The sequence below is a fragment of the Schistocerca nitens genome, chromosome 8, assembly GCF_023898315.1.
Source record: "Schistocerca nitens isolate TAMUIC-IGC-003100 chromosome 8, iqSchNite1.1, whole genome shotgun sequence".
In the NCBI taxonomy this organism is placed as follows: domain Eukaryota; kingdom Metazoa; phylum Arthropoda; class Insecta; order Orthoptera; family Acrididae; genus Schistocerca; species Schistocerca nitens.
The window spans coordinates 246,093,925-246,112,641 of NC_064621.1; the positions used below are offsets into that span (position 1 = coordinate 246,093,925).

At 45.5% G+C, this 18,717-nt stretch overlaps 1 protein-coding gene and 1 non-coding gene across 2 annotated transcripts in view; both read right to left on the reverse strand.

The window, feature by feature from the left end:
* The window catches only part of LOC126198517 (LIRP), a 248,135-nt gene that overhangs the window by 184,513 nt on the left and 44,905 nt on the right, over window positions 1-18,717 (reverse strand). The gene's annotated exons all lie outside the window — the stretch shown is intronic.
* On the reverse strand, window positions 3,810-3,884 carry Trnap-cgg (transfer RNA proline (anticodon CGG)). Its single transcript has one exon. It is a non-coding gene; the product is annotated as a tRNA-Pro (tRNA).

Sequence of the window (18,717 nt, forward strand, 5' to 3'; positions counted from 1 at the left end):
GAGTCGTGCTTGGGTAGCTCAGTTGGTAGAGCACTTTCCCGCGAAAGGCAAAGGTCCCGAGTTCGAGTCTCGGTCCGGCACACAGTTAATCTGCCAGGAAGTTACGTACAACCAGTTGTTTCAGCAATAAATGCCGTCCCTAATGGTGAGCCATTCAAGTGGTAACCAAGCCCAACAACGCATATATTCGGTGATCTGAGGGGAACAGGTGTTGCCACTGCGGCAAGGCCGTGTGCGAACACTCTTCAGACTGAAAACTGAGGAGAGGTGTATGCAGCAGTGTCATGGAAAACCACGGTGACCGCGCGCGGCTCGGTGTATGTGGGTTAGCGCCCCCGCTCCCGCCGCCCGCCGCTGCGCTCACCCCGCGCTGTTGCGCCAGCCACGGGCCGCCTGCCGCGCCGCGCGCCTTCTGCGGCGCCGCCGTATCTGTGGCCGGCGACCCCTGCTGCCCCCGCGCTATTTCTGGCCTCCCGCCGAGCCGCGTCCTCCGCCTCCGCCGCCCCCAGCAGGGGCCGGTCCACGGTCAGCCCCCGTGACCCCGCGGCCGGCGCGCACCACACTTCTCCGCCGCCGTCTGCCCGCGGCCACTCCAGCACCACTCCAGCTGACTCATTATGGGAACTTCCATTAATTGCGCGAGCTCAAAGTCAACGAGCCAGGGGGTGGAGAGGGGGTGGGGGGTGGGAGGAGGGAGGGGTCTGACAAAATCTCACCAAATCTCATTTAGAAGGGGCAATAAAAATCTCACATCAAGTTTTTAATGCAGATACTTTATTAAGTAAGCTTTCTATATAATTTATCTACAACTGCTGGCAACCCAAAATGCACACCCTGAAAGAAGCATCCAAATGAGATAAAATTTCCAGCATACGTGTGGTGTGCGTACTGTAAGAGCTTCGGTACACACACCAACAGATCATTTGACTTGTCCATCTAACGAAGTAGGCGAGTGTCAGCAATATGTCTCGTGGTCTTATCGTGGCGTGTTTATCTTCTGCAGTTAGGTCAGACGACAGAAACGCCACTGGCACGCTTAGAGTAGCAGACTGACGGTGACCAACTTCAAACAGAACGTGATTAATTTTCACACACATTTATTAAAATAATAATAAGCATAAAAATAACTTAACTTGATTCTGGATGCTATTTACAATTGACAATCTGAAGTTCCTTTGGTCTTGGTATGTTAATCTTATTCTCACATATCTCTGATACTCGACAAAGTGTCTATACATTTATCTTCATGGCTATGTACAGGAATATGATAATCTTATTAGGCGCAGACTGAAACTTGACTACAGACTGGTACAGACTGGTGCAGACTAATGCAGACTGACCCATCGGAGGTCTGTACACTCGTTATAATACCTCGCGCGTTCAGGTATCACTGCGCGAGTGTGATCCGCGACGAGAAAAGGTTCTACGTTAGCAGCAATCTCATTGGCTGCGTTACATATTAATACGCGGATCGGCGGAAGCAGAATTTGGTCCGTCTCTAAGGCACCGCCATCTCGTAGTGCGGAGACGGACGAGCGCTGCGCCTGCGCTGTTGTGCTTAGCGGGGCGCGCTCTACTGGGAAAGTTGTGTACACGCTGACTACGCGGAACTATGTACACAACAATACGTTTACAGCGACGAGAGACGCATGTGATAAGCATTTCAGCACAGGTGTACATCACTGACGCTAATAATACCACCTGGAAGCGCTACTTATATAAAGGGGGAAAAGATGGTCGTCTGGACGTACTGGTATTATTCTTTGGTGATGTTGTTTCGCGTAAGCAGCTTCAGTATGCCTCGCAGAGGACAACGAGCGTCTTTCGAGCTCGTTTGGGAGTTCGGCCGAGGAAGAATACTTGCCTACAGGGATTGCGAATTATCCTTTAGAGGAACCGGTGATCTCAGAATATGAAGAACTGAACTACTGAGTAACACTCTTCTATCAGCCCAGAGAATGGTATAAAAATTTCACAATGTCTACTGACGTTTCCTATTTGATTGCATCAACGTGGTTCTCATCGGTCAAAATATTCACTGATGGCTCCAAAACTAGAAAGGTCACTGGCTGTGTTTACTTCTGCGGAGATCCACTATCTTGGGCTGTTTAAGCTAGCGACAGAAGCCAGCGTCTTCACTGCCAAGTTCTTCCAATTAAGGGATCCCTTCAAAATGCAGTAAACCGTTTCCACAACATCGTTATTGTCACTGGTTCGCAGAGTACACTGGAAAACTTGGAAAAGCAGCAGTGGGGCTCCAACACTAACCGCTATGTACTCGATGTAATTAAGTTAATCTGTCAGTGTGAAACTCAACATAAACTTGTCCAGTTATTATGGATCAAGGGACACTCTGGTAACTCATGAAATGGCGGACCGCCTGTCTAAACAAAGTGGGATTGATAGCCAACCTTATTACTCTTGCCTTCCACATACAGATTTTGCTGCTGGCGTAAAGAAAAAGGTCCATCAAGAACGGTAACAGACAAGGGAGATCTCCCAACAGTCCAAGGGAAGACATTATGCCACAATACAGCCCCGTATTTCCCGACAAACCTGTTTCCCTCAAAGCAAGCTACCTAGACGTCATAGCCGGCCGTGGTGGCCGAGCGGTTCTTGGCGCTCAGTCCGGAACCGCGCGACTGCTACGCTCGCAGGTTCTAATCCTCCCTCGGGCATGGATGTGTGTGATGTCCTTAGGTTAGTTAGGTTTAAGTAGTTCTAAGTTCTAGGGGACTGATGACCTCAGAAGTTAAGTCCCATAGTGCTCAGAGCCATTTGGAGAAAAGAGAAAGGAAATTATGGTAACAGTAATATGCTATAAACTTAACAACTCATTCCACGTATACAATAAAAACAGAAAGTAGGTGATCTGCTACCTGACTGTATATAATATGCCTTGAAAAAGGGCAAATTAATCCCTACAAACAGACTTCTTCAATCTCAGTTTTCACCCTTTAGCACTGACTGTTCGTAATGCTCATTAATGATATTATCCCTGATTATCATAGTATTTTTGAGCAGAATTTCAAAAAATTGGAATCAATAAGAGAATACTGGTTATTTTTTGTAGTATTCAGCCACGTGTCACTTTTAGAGAAAAGCAGCGAATGGTGGTTCAAATAGTTCAAATGGCTCTGAGTACTATGGGACGTAACATCTGAGGTCATCAGTACCCTAGAAGTTAGAACTACTTAAACCTAACTAATCTAAGGACATCACACACATCCATTCCCGAGGAAGGATTCGAACCTGCTACCGTAGCTGTCGCGCGGTTCCAGACTAAAGCGCCTAGAACCGCTCGGTCACAGCTGCCGGCCGAATGGCGGACGGACAAGGTTTTCTTTTATATGCCTGTTTAATTTAATATTTTGAGTCTATCTTCAAAATGGTTCAAATGGCTCTGAGCACTATGGGACTTAACATCTTAGGTCATCAGTCCCCTAGAACTTAGAACTACTTGAACCTAACTAACCTAAAACATCACACACATCCATACCCGAGGCAGGATTCGAACCTGCGACCGTAGCAGTCGCGCGGTTCCGGACTGCGTGCCTAGAATCGCGAGACCACCGCGGCCGGCCTTGAGTCTATCTGTCTCCAAGCTGAGAGACAAATTTTTTTCAGTTTTTGTTGCATCTCTACGCCTATTAGAGGAAATAACAGGAATAAAAAACCGAAAAGCGATTATTTCGGAGGCAGTCATGTTAAGCAAGTGTGGCCATAACCTATAACCAGTTCCTAGGATGAAATTTTCACTCTACAGCGGAGTGTGCGCTCATGTGAAACTTCCTGGCAGATTAAAACTGTGTGCCGGACCGAGACTCGAACTCGGGTCCTTTGCCTTCCGCGGGCAAGTGCTCTACCAACTGAGCTACCCAAACACGACTCACGTCCCGTCCTCACTGCTTTAATTCCGCCAGTACCTCGTCTCCTACCTACCAAACTTCACAGATGCTCTCCTGCGAACCTTGCAGAACTAGCACTCCTTCTCCTACCTTCCAAACTTCACAGACGCTCTCCTGCAAACCTAAGGACATCACACACATCCATGCCCGAGGCAGGATTCGAACCTGCGACCGTAGCGGTCGCGCGGTTCCAGACGGTAGCGCCTAGAACCTCTCGGCCATTTCTCTTTTATTGTTTCATAGAAATGGCGGATGAATCTTTAATGTTGAAAAGCAAATGAAACATTTCATTTCATTGCTGTGTCACTTCGTAAAAATATTTCCCGACTGGGTTTGATGCCATTCTGCAACACAACGGATGGCCGACAACGACAGCGAGAAACTACTGTATAGACCAGGCGGGGGCAACTTTTGCACGTTGCGCCTACACGCGTACTTTAAGCCACTAGACGCGGCAACAGCAATGCAGTACCAGTTCTTGTGGCATGTGTTTGTTGCTTGTTCCTGTCCGCAATGTAATTAAAATAGCACTGATCGCTTTTCCCATTTTATGTAGTAGCACAATATTTCAAACTAATACAGATTTTACGAATAAATGCTACTCCTTTTTTTAAAATATTTATTTAAAAACGAAAAATTTTAGCATTTTTGCTATGGCTGCTTGATATTTCCTTTCTTTTACTCGGTTATTAGTAAAAAAAAAATACGTGTTATTACCGAGAACAAACAAATACCGACAAATACCGCTTCTTCAGAACTAAAATACCGGCCAGTTTTTCCGATTCCTAGTCACCATCCGGGTATGACGAGCGTTGTTGGCAAGCAGGGTGTACTCAGCTCTTGTGAGGTCAATTGAGGAGTTACTTGATTGAGAAGTAGCGACTCTGGTCACGAAAACTGACAGTGACCGAGAGACCTGTGTGCTGACTACAAACCCCTCCGCCGGCCGAAGTGGCCGAGCGGTTCTAGGCGCTACAGTCTGGAGCAGCGCGCCTGCTACGGTCGCAGTTTCGAATCCTGCCTCGGGCATGGATGTGTGTGATGTCCTTAGGTTAGTTAGGTTTAAGTAGTTCTAAGTTCTAGGGGACTGATGACCTCAGCTGTTAAGTCCCATTGTGTTCAGAGCCATTTGAACAAGCCCCTCCACATCCGTATCCAGTGACTACTAGTGGCACAGGATGACACGGCGGCCGATCGGTGCCTGGGGTCTTTCGGAGAAGAGTGCTCAGTAGCAGTCCCTCCCCCCTGTTAGTGTATTCGTTTCCCCGTACGAGTCTGTTTCCAGATCATCTCTGATCTACCTAGAACGGTGTTTCCCAACATGCGGATGAATAACACCTGAGAAATGACATTTATGAGAGATGAAAACGAAAGGGTTTGATTGTTTTTCGGTCACGAAACTAAATTATTTGTAAAGGATTGCTATTTCGTAATACTGTAAAACTGATTACACAAGTTACCAACAGTTACTCGTTTTTTCACATCTACGTCACATGAGCACTGCGCAATTCACGCTTAACTGCCTGCCACAGGGTTCATCGAACTACTTTCGGACTGTTTCTCTACCGTTTCACTCACGAAAAGCGAGCGAGAAGAACGAACACGTATATTTTTCCGTGGAAGTTCTGGTTTCTCTTATTCATTACGGTGATCATTTCTCCTGTGTAGGTGTGCGCCAACAAAATACTTTCGCATTCATATGAGAAAGTTGGTGACTGAAATTTCGTGAACAGATCCTGCCGCAACGAAAAACGCATTTGTTTTAATATTGCCACCCCACTTCGCGTATGATACCCCTGGAAATCTTCCCATATCTCGCGATAGTACACACATCAAAAAAAGTTTTGCATCACCTCGGTTCCGAAAGTTCCGGAACCTGTACAGAAAATTGGAATAGAGATCCACATAAACATCATTCCGCCCTTTTTATTGCTCATGAAAACGACACATAGCATGTTTTACCACCATACAGCGAGACCTTCAGAGGCGGTGGGCCAGGTTGCTGTACGCACCAGTAGCTCTAATACCCAGTAGCTCGTCCTCTTGCATGCCTGTGTTCGTCGTGGTATACTATCCACAAGTTCATAAAGATCTTGTTGGTCCAGATTGCCCACTCCTCAACGGCGATTCGGCGTAGATCGTTCAGAGTGGTTGGTGGGTCACGTCGTGAGTCACATAGTCTACGTGATCGCTCGAATTTAAGTTACTCGTAATTGTAATCTCTCGGTATTGATTGAAATGGATTTGCGTCAGTATCATTAACCGAAATTTAACGGATTCCTTTTAGTACTTAAGTGAATGACAACACACACACACTTTTCATTATTTAGGATAAATTGCCACTTTTCGCGCCACACAGGTACCTCGTCCAAATCATTTTATAGTTTGTAAACGACAACATCCTATGACCATCCACTGCTAATGCTGCCACCTGCCCTGTTTGAGTGGTTATTGCACACTGACGTCGAACATATGTCCTCAAGGAGACTGCGATCAACTGAAGAGACTGGAGACTAATTCTGAACTTGTACCTGGGACAAGGAGTAAAGGTGCGACTGAACTATTGAGAAACAAGACAGCTTGGAAACGGGAAGACGAGTCAGGCGAGGATTCTGTCTGTCGCCGAATAATTGGGGAATGGCTGGTGAGAGAAGCTTTGAAAGGATGCGGAAATTTCAGCATACGAGGACGATTTATCAACACCATCAAGCAGATGATCTGGTAGTGGTCACCAAAAATCAAAGATAACTGGAACACACGATAAATTGCTTGGTGGAAACTGGAAGGAAATACGGCGTGGGAATCAACATTGAGAAATCAAAGGTGCTGCGGATATTGAAACGGAAGATAACTTTGAGGATAACTGTCGACAATCGAGAAGTATAGAATTTGATGCAGTTCAAGTACTTGGGAAGATTGCTGAAAAGAGATGCTCACTGCACAAACAAATTCGAGCAAGAATCGCCATGACCAAAGCTGCATTCAACAAGAAGAGGACTCTGCTGAGTAGGAAGTTGAGCTTGGAACGAAGGAAGAAACTGGTGAAGTGCTACATCTGGAGCATTGCACCATAAGGAGCAGAGACGTGGACTGTGAGGAAAATGGAGAAAAAAAATACCTGGAAAGTTTTAAAATGTGGTGCTGTAGAAGAATAGACAAGATCAAGTGCACAGATGGGGATGGTGATGTACTGAGAAGAGTAGGAGAGAAGAAAACTGTTCTGAATACGGTTCTCCAGAGAAAGAACACCAGGATCGGACACATAGGCATGAAGCGCTCATATAAGATGTCATCGAAGGAAAGATTAAAGGAACGACAGGTCGATGAAGAAGAATTCAGCATCTGGATGATGTGAAAGATGGAAGAAGAAAGGAAGAAAGGGACGACAGTGAAAATTGGCGTCAGAAATTCTCTGTACGAAGACACGGACGTGCCACTAGACAGAACAGTGCACAATAATAATATTAATAATAGATGATGGTCACTTTAATGTGACTGTGTAGAGAGCTACGGGCGGTAGTCGTAACTAAACCACCTCGTAAAAAAACAAACTCTGAGCATGAAACTTGGTGCCAGACCTGCTCTCTTTATTCACCTCTTAATGCAACACATTTTTCATAACGAAGAATGGCTCTGCTATTCAGGGAAAGTCCAATCTCGGTAATTATCTCGCCCCCGTTCTCAAAATGGCTGCTACACGATGGTATCTTCATCTGAGTGAAGAGGAATAAGGTAATGGGTGTCACGTTAGAAGAATAAGAGGTAAGGCGAAACCTGGTAGACCAAAGAAGCTGCATGTCCTCTGCTGAATGGGTTGGGTAGTTGTGGCGGACAGTTTTTCAAGACGCTTCGTTGTCACAGGCAGTCCTAACTCGTAGGAGATTTGCCCGTTGCCAGCAAAATATGTTATGCTCATACAACGACAGTCCTGACAAACACTCAGAATAACCTTGTCCGATACCTGTTTTGGTGGTGGAAGTTCCACATTATTACACTGCTTGCTCTGCTCTTGTCTGTAGAGCAAAATGATGACATCCAGGACTCGACTATCGTGACTGGGCGAGAAAAGAAGTCATCTGGAATGGCCCGCCCAATTTCCGCTGCTGTCTCGCTTCGGCACGGTTTTTGAATTGGCGTAGCAGTCGTATCCAGTTTGCAGCGACTTTCGTCGTATTCAAAATATCGAACAAGGTGTTGCAAACTGATCCACGACAAATGGTTCAAATGGCTCTGAGCACTATGGGACTTAACTTCTGAGGTTATCAGTCCCCTAGAACTTAGAACTACTTAAACCTAACTAACCTAAGGACATCACACACATCCATGCCCGAGGCAGGATTTGAATCTGCGACCGTAGCAGTCGCGCGGCTCCGGTCTGAAGCGCCTAGAAACGCTCGGCCACCGCGGCCGGCCTTGACTTCCTATTCACAATGAGTGCTACGCCAGTTATGCCATATTACTCTATACTCATCGGACCAGAAATTCTTGTCTTCTTTCCATTTCATTTCAGACCCCTTCTGTAGTTATAATGAGCCTTTGTATTTCCCTTTTCAAATTTTCTGGCTTGCCTACCACGTTTAAGCTTCTGACATTCCACGCCCCGGCTCGTAGAACGTTATACTTTCATTGGTTATTCATGTTTCTTCTCGTGGTCACTTCCATCTTGGCAGTCACCTCTCAGAGATCCGAATGGGGGACTATTCCGGAATCTTTTGTCAGTGGACAGATCACCATGGCACTTTTTCAGTTACAGGCCACGTGTTCTTTGGGTAAACGTTACGTGTCTTTAACGCAGTTGTTTCCATTGCCTTCTGCATCCTCATGCCGTTGATCAGTGCTGATTCTTCCGCCTTTAGGGGCAGTTTCCCACCCCAAGGAGAAGAGAGTTCCCTGAACCTCTGTCCGCTCATCCGCCCGCTCCTCCGCCCTTTTTGACAAGGCCAATGGCAGAACGAGGCCATTTTTCTTACGTTAGCATAAAGCCATTGTGCCATTTCTCTGGCGCGTTGCGTATCCGGCACTATCGATAGCGACTTGTATTTCTGTTTCCGTCTGGTTCGGCCTGCGCAGGCGCTGAGGCGGCTGCTGCCCTCTTGAGCGTTTTTTCGCGGGGGGCCGCGCGCGCTCGGCTCGGCAGTTAGATTCGTACCGAGCTGGTGGTATTTTGCCTTCCGGGGGGTTGTTTGGGGGAAGAGACCAAACTTCGAGGTCATCGGTCTCGGGAAGGACGGGGAAGGAAGTCGGCCGTGCCCTTTCAAAGGAACCATCCCGGCATTTGCCTGGAGCGATTTAGGGAAATCACGGAATACCTAAATCAGGATGGCCGGACGTGGGATTGAACCATCGTCCTCCCGAATGCGAGTCCAGTGTGTAACCACTGCGCCACCTCGCTCGGTATTTTGCCTTCCGCCCCGGCACGAAGGTGTGGTCTCGTTGTTGGCGGGCCTCGTTGATTTGGCCGTTGGGCGGTGTGGCGTGTTGGTGATGTGCTGTAGTGGACAACTGATGGATCCCCGCACGCGATCGCTCGAGGTTCTCCGCCTCTGAAAAGGGTGCCACGAATCTCTTGGGTTTCCGCACCCAGGAGCTGTAAGGACTGCAGAGCAGGCTTTCTGTGTGTTTGCTCTGTCCGGTCTGCGTGGCGGGGTTCGTTTCACCTTACTTCAGCTGTTGTTTATATTTTCTGCGTGATTCCGTTTTGGCCGAAGTCTAGGTGTCGAGTTTTCTGATGGTGTGTGAGGTGTTGGCAGAAGTGCCAACACCGTGTTGCTAGAGGAGGCCGAAATGCACGCGTTTGATTACACGCAGACTGGCGTGAGGTCTGGAACAGGACAATGTCTTGAGAATTGCAATAAAGTACGAAAATCTTGTAATACTTAACTTGAATCCATAATCGCTGTACATCGCTCTTGTACAGATATAATCTCCATTTTACTATACACTGGTAATGGCGCCTTGCTAGGTCGTAGCCAATGACTTAGCTGAAGGCTATGCTAACTATCGTCTCGGCAAATGAGAGCGTATTGGTCAGTGTAGCTTCGCTAGCAAAGTCGGCTGTACAACTGAGGCGAGTGCTAGTACGTCTGTCTAGACCTGCCGTGTGGTGGCGCTCGGTCTGCTATCACTGACAGTGGCGACACGCGGGTCCGACGTATACTAATGGACCGCGGCCGATTTAAAGGCTACCACCTAGTAAGTGTGGTGTCTGGCGGTGACACCACAGTGTCTACCCGGTCGTCGCCCCCGTTTTCCCGCCCGGGGGCCAGCCGTATCTGTTGGTGGGAAATATTTGGCAGTGTGTGTTTTGCGTGGACCCGGTGTGCTCACGCGCCCTGATTCTGAGTTGAAATTACGGTGGTCAGGCTGGCTCGGTTGCTGGAGTGTGTGTTATTGGTTTTCTGGCTTGCTGGGGACTGCGCGCGCGCCTGTTCCGTTTTTGTGATGTGTCAGCAGTCTGATATTTTTATGTGTGCTTGTTAAGTTGATAGCAATTGCTTTTATCCTAGTGTTTAGTTATTTTTATTTAAATTGCTGGGCATTGTCATTTGCCTGTTCTTTTACCTTTATTTATTTGTAGTGTCAATTAAGTCTAAGACGATGTCCAAGGTGCTAGCAATTTTTTTTTTTTTTCCCCAAGTTTATGACCCATCCATAACCCACTTTCTAATACTTTTGAGTGGGCGTATTACGACTAACTATCACTGCTATTAGCACCACAGAAGTGGTTTATTAGTGACTGAATACTATCTATTTATTATGCAGCTTTACTATTTGTTAATTATCGGCCTCTTAGCCTCTCTGGAGTCCTGCCAGAGAGTTGCCCGTCCCTAGCCACGTGGAGGCGGGCCGCTACTACTAGAGAAACCACTCCATTTATGCCACTCTTTTATTCTCCCCACCACCATGCAGATCTAACTACAACTACTAGCTACTCTAAATCAATATTTAAACAAACATATTATTTACATATGTACAATTGCGCAATTGACCTGAAGCGCGTTTACTCTCTCCCAAGGTAGGCTCGCTGGGCCTCCCTTGAGATTTTGTTAACCAATTTTGCGAAATTGCTGAACAATTCGCTTTCTGACAATATTTCGTTAATGTTTCTTGTACGCAGGAGCTGCCTCTCCACTGAGACAGCCTGTTCATATATTGGGCACTCGAACACAGTATGTTCTGGCGATCCTTCGTGGGCGCCACAGTCACACTCCGGCGTTGGCCTTCTTCCTATTCTATGCAGGTACGTGGGATAGGGACCATGTCCTGTAAGGAAGTGAACTAGGCCCTGTGAGGGCTTAATTATCTTGTTCTTTAGTCTTTGCTAGCAATTGATTTTAGCCTCGTGTGTACTTAATCCTATTTAAATTCTTGGGCATTGCCATTTGCTTGTTCTTTTACTCTTATTTATTTGCCGTGCCAGTTAGCCCCAACATGATGTCAGACCTTGGTATCTGTCAACCTTATTTTGGCTACTAGCGCTCAGGTGCAATATTGCCGGGCCTATCCCGGATTTTGCCATTAATTGAGATCCTTTTATACTGTATTTTTAGAAGTAGGTTTGGCAAGTGCACTTGCGTATGGTATTTATTAGGTCCCCTCCCCCCCCCCCCTCTTCCTCCTTCGTGTAAGCTGATTTTGGTAAGATTGCTAGGTGACCTGTGTTGTTTTATTACCTATGTAAGTTTCCCCGCTGCCCAGTCGTAACATGTTTTGACCGGCAAGCTGCCCATGTTGGCTAGAGTTTGAATGTGGTCTGCGCTGTTGAAATCAGCAAACTTTCTGTAAGGAAGCAAATGTTGGGCTTTGCCGTACATATATTTATTATTTGAGCTAGTCATGTACGTGTTGTTGTGTTAAGGGTTTTAGGGCATTTTTAATTGAAATACCTTTTGGAAATTTTATCACTTTTTTAAAGAAGGTATAGGAAGGAGTAACTTCGACTGAAAATTTAATTGTAAATTATACGTTTGTGTTTCACATTATAAAATTTAACTGTATTAGGTGAATGTATGTAGTTTAATGCACAATGATTATTTGTTAATGTATCAAATTGTAAACAGTTTTATTTGGCAGTGATTCAAACGACACAAATAAGTTTCTCAGTTTACCTGTGGCATATAACATTTTTATTACCTCATATTGTAAGCAGCTTGATTTGTTTGTGTCACTGTAATTTGTAAGCCACAGTGCCATTTATTACAATTAATTAATTGTTTTGGGGAAATAAACCTTGAATTGCATGTCCCCTTTTCATTGGCCGAATCCCATCCAAATCGTCCGCTCAGTCATCATTTCTTGTTACCAGTGACAGTAAAGCACAGAAATGGTCAGTGTTGTTTACGAGATTTTGACGACGAGCGAGCAGAGATGTACATGCGGCTACCATGTGATTTTCACTCAGAGCATGCAGTATCCACCCACCCGATTTTTGAATCTTCCCTGTTGCAGGCAGATGTCTCACGATGGTGTGATGATCACAGTTCATCACATCTGCCAGTTCTCGAGTACTCTGACGTGGATCGTTGTGGATTAATACGTTTAAACGTTCTTAATCAAACCTCGGTCTTCTAGAACGTGGACTGTAACTAACGTCAAAACGATCCTCCTTAAAACGAGACATCCATTTTCTTGCTGTTTTGTGTCCGATGGTATTATCTCCATACACGGCGCAAACGTTTCTGGCTGCCTGTGCTTCTGTCGCACGGCTATTGAACTCAAACGTAAGAATACGCCTGAAATATTTGTATTTCTTCAATTGGCACTCCGTTTTCTAGAGCCACAGCTCCACTCAGTATCTCCAAATGACAAAATGACAATATGTGAACTTAATTAGTTACAGCGAACTACAAATAAAAAATGACAATCGATAAACAAAGCCATAGCAACCAGGATACCCACATGCAAAACAAGGACGTTACGGGCTTATGCACCAAACCATTAACAACACAAACAATTTCGCAGCCGAGACTGTTTCAATTCTGAAATATTCATAACCTTCTGCTTTATCAGCTAGCCAAAATGGAGTGGAACAAGTATATTTTTCTTGTTTTGTTCGATGCTATTAGCTCTGTAAGTACGATATTGAAGTACCTGTGTTGTTGAGAATTACGATGCAGTGTTCCGCGACCGATCGCGATGAGCAGGAAACTCGAGTTTGAGTCCCGGTTCGGCAAAGATTTTCATTGTCGTCATTCCATTATACGGGTGATGGTTGTGCCTTACATGTACGTCTATAATTTGCGTACCTTATAATTTTAGCAACGACAGTGCCGGTATATGTATCCCAGTGTCAGACGTAGCAGAACGATTTTCGCTTATAACTTGCGACTCGGTCGTTTCCGGTACAGGGACCCTTAATTCCAAACTGATACATTTACCTTTCCCCATCATACCTGGAAGGCCGTAACATCTTTACGGAATCACTCTGAATATTTTATGAGAAGTGTGAACCATTTTGTTTTGACTGATTCAGCGGTGTGTTGCGGTACTGCGGTGCTGGGATTTCACTGTGTACTAGGACTGCAAACCTGTGCCTGCAAGCAATCAAAATATTAACTAAGTAACTTTAATTTCCGAGGCGATAGTTCTAATTTTATAACTGTACTTCACATTGCGTCGAAAGAGAGGATCGATTAATGAGCGTAAGAGAGCAGTGAAAGAAGCGTTCAGTGATTTTGAAAGTAAAAACCCTAAGAGATTTTGGTCGTATGTAATTGAATTCGGTCTTCCGAAGTCGTTTCATCACCGAGGAAGATCTTAACACTGTCGCTCCTTTCAATCGCTGTACGAATATCGAAACGGCAGATGTTGAGATAACCGATCGCGGAACTGAAAAGAGCTGCAATCGTTTAGTAGTGGAAAGGCTTCAGCACCAGATGATATACCTATAAGATTGTATAAAGATTATGTGAAAGAACTTGCTTCCCTTGTATCAGTAATTTATCGTAGATCGCTTGAGCAACGAAAACTACCTAACGACTGGAAAAAAGCGCAGTTCATTCCCGTTTTTAAGAAAGGCCGTAAGACAGATCCACACAATTGTAGACGTCAATCTGTTGTAGAATTCTGGAACATGTTTTATGCTTAAGAATTATGACGTTCTTGGCAAATGAAGATCTCTACAAAAATCAACATGGATTCCGCAAACAGCGATCCTGCGAAACTCAGCTCGCTCTGTTCCTCCATGAGATCCACAGCGCAGTGGACAACGGTGCTCAGGTTGATGCCGTGTTCCTTGATTTCAGTAAGGCATTTGATACCGTCCCGCATTGCCGTTTAGTGAAAAAAATACGAGCTTACGGACTATCGGAGCAGAGCTCAGATTGAATTCAAGGCTTTGTTGCGGATAGAACTCAACACGTCGCTCTTAACGGAATTAAATCGACAGAGGTAAAGGTAATATCCGGAGTACCACAGAGAAGTATGACAGGACCATTCCTGTTTACAATATGTATAGTCCGCCCCGAGATAGCTGAGTGGTCAGCGTGACGGATTGCCGTCATACGGGCCCGGGTGCGATTCCCGGCTGGGTCGGAGTTTTTCTCCGCTCAGGGACTGGGTGTTGTGTTCTCTTCATCATCATTTCATCCCCATCCGGCGCGCAGGTCGCCCAATGTGGCGTCGAATGTAATAAGACCTGCACCAAGGTGGCCGGAGGGGCCTCCCGGCTAATGACGCCAAACACTCATTTCCCTTTTCACAATATATATAAATGATCTGGTAGAAAGCGTCGGATGCTCTTTAAGGCTGTTCGCAGATGATGCAATTGTGTATACCAAAGTGGCAACGGCAGAAGATAGTAATAATTTGCAGAACGACCTGCATAGAATTGTTATCAATGGAGAGACGTCTACAGACGTTAAAGTAACCTCTGGCGTGCCACAGTGGAGTGTTGTGGGACCATTGCTTTTCACAATATATATAAATGACCTAGTAGATAGTGTTGGAAGTTCCATGCGGCTTTTCGTGGATGATGCTGTAGTATACAGAGAAGTTGCAGCATTAGAAAATTGTAGCGAAATGCAGGAAGATCTGCAGCGGATAGGCACTTGGTGCAGGGAATGGCAACTGTCCCTTAACATAGACAAATGTAATGTATTGCGAATACATAGAAAGAAGGATCCTTTATTGTATGATTATATGATAGCGGAACAAACACTGGTAGCAGTTACTTCTGTAAAATATCTGGGAGTATGCGTGTGGAACGATTTGAAGTGGAATGATCATATAAAATTAATTGTTGGTAAGGCGGGTACCAGGTTGAGATTCATTGGGAGAGTGCTTAGAAAATGTAGTCCATCAACAAAGGAGGTGGCTTACAAAACACTCGTTCGACCTATACTTGAGTATTGCTCATCAGTGTGGAATCCGTACCAGATCGGGTTGACGGAGGAGGTAGAGAAGATCCAAAGAAGAGTGGCGCGTTTCGTCACAGGGTTATTTGGTAACCGTGATAGCGTTACGGAGATGTTTAATAAACTCAAGTGGCAGACTCTGCAAGAGAGGCGCTCTGCATCGCGGTGTAGCTTGCTCGCCAGGTTTCGAGAGGGTGCGTTTCTGGATGAGGTATCGAATATATTGCTTCCCCCTACTTATACCTCCCGAGGAGATCACGAATGTAAAATTAGAGAGAGGAGGCTTTCAGACAGTCGTTCTTCCCGCGAACCATACGCGACTGGAACAGGAAAGGGAGGTAATGACAGTGGCACGTAAAGTGCCCTCCGCCACACACCGTTGGGTGGCTTGCGGAGTATAAATATTGATGTTGATGTAGATGTAGAGGAATGGTGCAAACTCTGGCAGTTGATCCTGAACGTAAATAAATGTAAGATATTGCGCATACATAGGAAAAGAAACCCAGTACAGCTACACTATTGATGACACACAGCTGGAGACAGCGTCTGCCGTAAAATATCTAGGCGTAACTATACAGAGCGACCTTAAGTGGAGCGACCATATAAAACAGTGGGAAAAGCAGACACCAGACTCAGATTCATCGGAAGAATCTTAAGGAAATGTAACTCATCCACGAAAGAAGTGGCTTATAAGGCGCTTGTTCGACCAGTTCTTGAGTATTATTCATCTATCTGGGATCCATGTCAGGTAGGACTGATAGAGGAGACAGAGAAGGTCCAACGAAGAGCGGCGCGTGTCGTCACGGGATCATTTTTCTGGTGAGAGAGCGTTAGGGAGATGCTAAACAAACACCACTGGCAGACATTACAAGAGAGGCGTTGTGCATCACGGAGAGATCTACTATTGAAATTCCGGGAGAGCACTGTTCAGGAGGAGTCAGACAACATATTACTCGCCCCCCCCCCCCCCCCTCACATACATCTCGCGTATTGACCACGAGGAGAAAATTCTAGAAATTAGAACTAATATAGAGGCCTACCGACAATCATTCTTCCCAGCACTATTCGCGAGTGGAACTGGGTTGGAGGGATGCGATAGTGCTACCGAAAGTACCCTTCGCTACACACTATTAGGTGGATTGCGGAGTACGATGTAGATGTAGATATCTTCTCTTCCATACTATTGGTCGTAGAAATTTTTTTTCGCCCATTCTTCCAATAATCTCTTCTAGATCTTTTCCAACCTCCTCCAGTACAAAATTTCAAGTATCTGCAGACATCTATTGTCGCACGCACCGGCTGTCCACATTTCCGAAACACAAAAGGCCACACTCCACGCAAAGCTCATAGTAAACCCGCCTTGGTTTCCAGCACTTAGATTTCTTTACGTAAACAGCACCCTTTTTTATCTGTATGAGGCTGCTCTTGCCTGCTCATTGCCGGCCGCGGTGGTATAGCGGTTCTAGGCGCTCAGTCCGGAACCGCGCGACCGCTACGGTCGCAGGTTCGAATCCTGCCTCGGGCATGGATGTGTGTGATGGCCTTAGGTTAGTTAGGTTTAAGTGGTTCTAAGTTCTAGGGGACTTATGACCACAGATGTTGAGTCCCATAGTGCTCAGAGCCATTTGAACCATTTTTTGCCTGCTCATTTCTGCTCATTTTGTCGGCCGTGCCTTTACCATCTGAGATAATTTTACTCGTTCTTCTCGAACACTTAAAGGTATTTGCTTGTCTAAGTAGCATATCATTAACTCTAATGTATACTGTGATACATTAGTGGTCGCATACCATAATTTAAGTCTCCTTTGCACTGATTTTCATGTTAGGCTTCTGTTTATAGATCTTGTTTTCCGCAGTTTTTCGTCTCTTTGATACCAGCGATGTCGAGAACAAATCTCAACATACGGTCAGAAAAGAGAAATTCCCATCTCTGCCGCATTCGGACGATGAAAGAATTCATGGGGACAAGTGAAAATTTTTACCGGACTCAGGCCTCCTGCTTACTAGATAGATGTGTTAACCATGAACACCACCTTGGCACAGTGATTAGACGCTACTGCACGGATACCCAAGGACGCCTACCCTATTAATCCAAATTTCCATTTGCTGCACACTACCAAAGTAGCGTCCCTTAGTCCTTTTTCCTCTGTTTGCTCGTCGCATCACGCAAAGCTCCGCACGAGGGCGCTCTGCGGCCGAACGTAGAATATGTTCAGGAAGGAGAAATTCCGACCTCTGCTGTATTCGAGGATTGAAAGAATGCATTGGTGAGAAAAGGAAATCTGTACCCAGGACGGGATTCGAACCGTGATTTCCTACTCTGTAGGCACATGCGCTAACCACTACGCTACCATGATACAGTGGCTTTGCACATTTTTATGGACTACCTTAGCACACCCCTCTCCTCAGTCCAAATTTCCATTCACAGCTCAGGCACCAATCAATTCTTTCACTGCCCGAATACGGCAGAGATCGGAATTTCTGCTTTCTGAACATATTCTGCGTCCGGCCGTGCGATCAAACACGGAAATGGTGTCTGTTCTTTCGGATATGTCCAAAAGAACAGACACTACTAATAGAAATCTCACCATTTTGATTTTCACTCCATTCTCTTCCGTAGCCTCTTTGTATTCCCAATGCTGTCATCAACGTAACAATATTGTTGACAATTTACATCCATTTTTGTCTGTAAGCCTCTTCACCTTATGTAGATGACGCCTCTTTGGTTTTTATACAGTTCATATACTATTCGTTTGTCTCTGAAACTAAAGCCAATAATAGTCGCAATATTCATTAATGTGTTCCAGTTGCACCGATTGTTACGGAGACGAGTGGTACTACGCGTTTGCTTGTCGCAATGGAAATCATTCTAAACAGGTTATTCCTGAACAGCTGCTTCAACACTGACTTGGAATATTGAATCTCTAAACCAAACTAACAACGTCTCTTCAGCACAGTGGTGCCCTTTTGCTCACAAATCTCACACAAGTTTCTTGTACATCTCCGAGACGTTATCGTACCGGTGACATTGAGCCGTTCCAACCCGAGCAGGATGTCTCTGAAGCTACACTGTCGCTTATTCCAGGCCTGTTTCATGAGTACGCCACGCCACGCTAAAGAAAACAGAAAGAATACATTTACTTTATTTTCGTCAATGATCACAGAACTTTTGGTTCATACGCTACCGGTTTCTGTCAGATCTATGTCGTATATGTTGCAAAACATATCTGAAGATCATCATTACTGACCGAAACCGGTAGTCTTAGGACCAAACGTTCAGTGACCATTGACGGAAATAAAATAGATTTATTCTACATTTCCTCGATCACTGTTTTAATCCATGACTATGTTGTAGCTTGTGAAATATAGAAAGACTTGGGTAAAATTACCGTGTAATGAATGGCTACTCGGAAACCTCGTGACGGAGTTAAACGTAACTTCACTTTTCACGGGAA